The sequence below is a fragment of the Hydra vulgaris genome, chromosome 14 (assembly GCF_038396675.1).
Source record: "Hydra vulgaris chromosome 14, alternate assembly HydraT2T_AEP".
In the NCBI taxonomy this organism is placed as follows: Eukaryota; Metazoa; Cnidaria; class Hydrozoa; order Anthoathecata; family Hydridae; genus Hydra; species Hydra vulgaris.
Window position 1 is genome coordinate 26,647,205 of NC_088933.1, and position 6,060 is coordinate 26,653,264.

Here is a 6,060-nt window from a genome sequence, read left to right on the forward strand (position 1 = left end):
TCTTAAATATTGTGGTTTAAAAGTTGCATAAGTTTTCAACTTATAATAATATAACGATAAGTTCGTTATTTTTTAACTGTTAATTTTTAGCTCTAACTTATGGTATTTGATTTGTTTTCATTTTACATTTTTAAAAAAAATGTTGAAGTGCCTACTTTAATATTCCTTTTTTATTTTGTTTTTCTTTTAAAGAATAGGCTTTTAAAGAATAATTTTGATAATGATAATAATAAAAATAACAATAATAATAGTAATAGTAATAATAACAATAATAAAAATAACAATAATAATAATGATAATAATAATAATAATAATAATATATATATATGTTTAACTTTACGGGAAATTACCCGTTATCAGGTTTTCAAACATAACACTTACATAACGCCAGATTTCGTGTTTTGTAACGGGTAACCGTTTTGTTCGAAGTATAATTCGTATGAAAAAAACATAAAAAATACCGTTATGTTTTTTTCATGCGAATTACATGTTAAACATAATGAATATCGTCTTTTAGACGATATTTGAAATCAATTTTAAAAGGCGAGAAATATTTTTCCCTTGCGTTTTTACATAAAAAAAGTATATATAAACAATACAAAGCGGAAATAAGTGATAAGATAAACAAATTAGTTATTAAGATATCTAATAACTATTTAGAAATTTTTACAAATTTGCTTATAAAACAAGAACAAAATATTTAAAAAATACAGATTTTTCTCTAAAAATAGGTTTGTAAATAATTTAAAATATCATCCCATGGCTTCATTGGAGTTAGATAAGCTCACTTTGAATGAGGTAAAGTTATGGAGCCACACAGCATTGGTAAACTTCTCTTACTGAGAAACAATAGCGTAGTGGGCTCAGATAAGGTTTTAGCTGCAAGGTATCTTAATACTTTATCAAAATAAATAGAGCTTTAGTAACTGTATGGTACTAAGATAATCAAAAATACAATAAATTTTTCACTAAATCATATATTGAATATTTATTAATTCTAACATATACAAGAATATATATTAAAATGCGGTTAGATTGGAGAGATTAGATTGGAGGGCATAAAATATTGGCCACCACTAACGTTTCCTGACATATCTAAACATTTCAAAAATGTAATTGATCGTGAAAACATAATGCATCGACTTTAATGTGAATACAAAAAAGGTGAAGTCTATCGTTATTTTACAAGTGAGTTCATAAGGGAAGTTAACTTCAACAAAATAAATAGTTTTATCTCAGATTTTAAAACAAAGTGCTTGTCCTCACAAAAAACTTGCTCCACAACGTATGATGTATGGGTTATTGTGGAAAACAAAAGCAAAAATACCTCTGGTGGCAAAATAATAAGTGCATATTGCACATGTGTTGCTGGACTTTTAGGAAGCTGTAACCATATTGCTGGAATGCTTTTCAGAGTTGAAATGGCAGTGAAAAAAGGATATACTGGCCTAACATGTACTACAGAACTGTCAGAGTGGAATGTTTCTAAAAAAAATAATTATTTGAGTTTGGGTTAGGACCAAACTCAAATAATTATGAAAACCTTGAGCAGATTAAAGGCATTGACCATCTAAAAGGTACTTCACCATACTACTGCCAAGTACAAAGTCAGATGGCGGTTGGTGGTTGTTCATACACAGACTTTAATGTTTTTTCATTTAATGGACAATTTTGTGAGCGCATTATTTTTAATAAAATCTTTTTCAGTGATTGTGAGAAAACTAATTTTATTTATCTGGATAATATTTTGTTTAAGGTACTTTTGATTAGACTGTCTAGTGACAGTCTATTCAAAAATATGCCTGTCTATCAATGACACAAATGTATTTCATCTTAGTTAATATATGATACAAAAGCAGGTCAGTGGGCACTGCTTACCAGCAATTAATATCTAAAAATTCGTTTAATTTAATATCAACATTTATATTGAGTCTATTTCTTTTTTCAGTTTTATGAGATAGCATAGCTAAAAACTCGGCTTCACACAAATGTGATGTTGAATAGGGAATAAGTGCTTTAAGTGCAATTGATGAACACAATGAATATAAATTCCTCATTTTCGTCCAGAAGTTATCTAATGGTGTTATTTTGAAGTGATCCTCAGCCGTGGTATCATTCTTTAACTCTATAAATTCTTCTTGCGCTTCCTCTTTCATATTTTTTACATCACAAGAAAGTGGTGATATAATAACTTTACTGCGGAAAAGGTTCTCATCTAGAATATAGTTACCCAACTCATTAATCAAATTATCTAGGTGACAAACTATTTATGCCTTTATATTTACGGGAAGCATTTTTGCCACAATATGACATTAGCATTTTTGCCACAATATGACCCACAATGTTCACATGATAAACCGTTGTTATTTCAAAATTAAAATATTCTACCAGTCCACTTTTCATTTGACATAAAAGTTAGTTCACTTCTATTCTAAACTTGAAAAATCTTTCCAAAAATTTTCCAGCAGAAAAAAGTTGAGTGTTGAGAGCAGAGAATATGACCAATTTGACCAATTGATTAAATTCAGCTTTTAAACTACCTGGTAAAGTTTTGGTTGCCAAAGTCTGTCTATGAATAAAACAGTGTACACCAACTACATTTGGAGCAATCTATTTCACTCTAGTCTGCAATCCAGACTTCACAACCGATTTTACGGGGTTTACACCCCCATACCCCCAAAGATTGTGATTTTCAACCACAATTTTGGGGAGGAACATTTCCATTTTAATTGTTTGTCATTGAAAAACTGTTTAAAAATTTCCATAATATCTTGTTATATAATATCATAACATATTGTTGCTTCAAGGATAGAAGATTTTCTAAACGATTGATTTCTCAATAAGAACCGATTAAAAGACGTTTTTTAAAAGATGACGATATTAACGTTTTTAGTGTAATTTTTTTAACTTCAACATCGAATCAGAGTACTTTCCTAAAATTTTCGGGTCAATGCTTTTAAACGATTCTTAATCAGCATGAAATTCTGTATCAAAATCAATCCTAAAATGATAGGGTAGGAAACTGTTACTTCTTATGCTGTTATTATTATTATTATTTATTATTATTTAAACTCAATAACAGTTGAACGACTTTGCCTTTATAATTACAATCACTTAATTATTTATTTAATTAAATCAGTAAATTTTTTTTTTAGTGTTCTTTTTTTCCGGTTCCTTTTCCACTGCTTGAATAGTATATGCCAATGGCATAACACGATGGATATATTAGAAGACAACTTCGTTAAGTATGTTGACCTCTATAATATCGAAGCCTTTACTTCCTTGTCGGTTTGCCGCTTTTTTAACAATAAGGTTTGAGTCACCGTTTATTTTAAACATGTTAGCCATCAATGGATGACATACTCCCAACAACGCCGACTTGACTATTCTTATTGCATGAACATTTCTTCTCTGCCTCAAGGTGTACAGCTTTAGTTCGTCCAAAAAGGGAGTCGAATGAGTGTTCCTAGGTTTATGACAGACAATTCGGGCACATTGCTTTTGTATTACGTCAAGCCTCTTTAGTTGCACTTTGGATTGACCGAGGTATAATATGCTGGCATATTCTAATTGACTCCGTATGACGCCCTTTATATGCTTTATTTAAAATTCACTCGGATGCCTGACAGATGCTGTTTGTTCATTTTATTTATTCTGTCTACTTTTTTGTGTAAAATACGCACGAAAGATTCAAGTTTCTTATTATTTCGGAATTAAAAAAATTTCAAATATCATTTATTACCCGTTATGTAGAATGTATAATTTGTATGAAAAAAACATAAAGCTGTTATGTTTTTTTCATACATTGAACATAACGGTAATTACCCGTTATAAAACGTGAAATCCAGCGTTATGTTTTTTAAAAATACAACGGGTATTTTTTTTACTGTGTACATTTTTTATATATTGATACCATACCAAAAATTTATACGGTGTTGGTCTGCTTTTTTAGGAATACTTCATATAGCACTTTTTTTAATAAATAGACATTTTTTGAAAAAAAAAACTGGCGGAAACATAGAGTAAACTGGGATAAGAGTAAACGGTTTAGCTTCAAATTTTTTTTAAAGAAAAATTAGTTTTTTTAAATCAAAAATGTTTTTTTTTGTTCGTACAGATTTTTTTACATTATATAAATATGTAATAATTGAGAAAAAATGACTTAAAAATTAAAAAAAAATTGATTATTGGAATAAAAAAACGTTTCCCCCCCCCCCCCTTACACTTGGGGTAAATTAAACTAGTTAAATTTTAATAAAAATTGATTAAAATTAAACTAAATTAAATAATAATAAAAACTAATCTTATTAGAAGTTAAGTTAAACTAGTTTAGTCAAGTATACAAAAAAAACTATTTATTAATTTAATAAATTTAAGTTATACCATGATCAGAAGCAGGTCTGCGACATTTTTTCATGCAAATAAACTCTTCACTAATTTGGTATTTTTTGGGTAAACACGATCGGCAAACCCAAGACTAGCAACTAAAAGCTTCACATTGATACCACATAATATTTTGAGTTGGCAATGCTTCTTTCCAAATTCTGCGACAATTTTTGTATCTCTTGATGTCTTTTTCTTGTCTTGTCTTGTATTTTTGAATGTTGCACTTGCTGAGTTTCATCTGAAGCTTCACTGAAGTCAATCTTGCGTTTCTTTAATTGCTTTGAATTTTTGGCCTTATCTTCTTGCTTTAGTGTCTCGAGCACCTCAGATGTATTTAGAGACTGGCATTCAACTACTGGAATGTTGACTCTTTTGATTTTTTTTTTCGTGTGTCAACATGATGGTACATTTGATGGCATGGTAGCACTGTGAGACTCTATGAACTGTCGCAAAATTTGATACATTTGAGTAAGAGTCACTGGTGTTTTTGTTAAATTTTAAAGTTAGTGAAGTGTTGGAGTTTGACTGATTTTAGATGATGCTACAGGCTGGAAAGAGGATGATGAAGCAGACTCGGATAAAAATGATGAAGCAGGCTGAGAAAAGGCTTAAATTTTTGATCAATTTGTAATTTTGATTGAGCAACTTAGCTAATATCAAGCGGAAAAAAACCAGCGTTTTGAAATCTAGTGATTATTTGTGTTCGTGTAAATGCGTCACCGGAGTTAAAAATTTTTTTGTTGTTAGTGAAATGAAACTTTCTTTTGTTAAGTTGTTGAAACTCCAAACTCGTCAAACGGTTGTAGTATGTGGAACAAATGAGCCGGTAACATATCAGCCTGATGTTATTATCGATACAAATACGCAAAACATCATAAGTAACACGTGGGACCTGCCCGTCCGAGATTAAAATGTAAATACTTGTAATTAAAAAACTATTTTTGTTTACTGTTATTGAATGGTGACAGAATGGTACGGGAAGCGTTGACACAACTACCAACTTTGTAATTAATTTATTCGTTGTTACCAACCAATTTTAAAGGGTATTTAGCATCAAGCCTGCAAATTATATGCTGTTTACCTTGATCGCCTGAAAATTTAATATCATCAAAATACCACGAATTGCACGAAGTGTTATTGTTGATATTTGCTTCAATAAATTATTTTTAAAGTATATTTAAATAACTTATTATTTTGTCCTTTGTACAAGAAGTTAGAGACAAAATATTGTCTACTATTCTGACGCTTAATTGATGACTTTTGTTTCTTGAAACCTTAATACCATTCTTGTTTAGGTATACCGTCTGGTAGAAATAAATGACTTTAATTTGTAGATACCAAATAACCCCTAACTATTGCGATGACATCTACGAACGTTCTGCCGAATCCTTAACTGGCTAAACTGATAAATACTGAAACAAGAACAAATTCAAACGCTATACTTAGCATGGTAATTGTATCTCTACCGTGTGATTGGACTTTGTTGTGCACACGTTTGTGAAGAGTTACCTTTGGTATATTGTACGCATCTGAAGCTTTACGTAGTAATATTTCGCCTTTTTTGATTTGTTATACTTCAAGTTGCAACTTCTCTTCAGTGTAAGTTGTTTGCGTTTTACGAACGTAAGTACGAGTCATTTTTGTTTTAAAATTTTTTAAATAGATAGCAAAAGA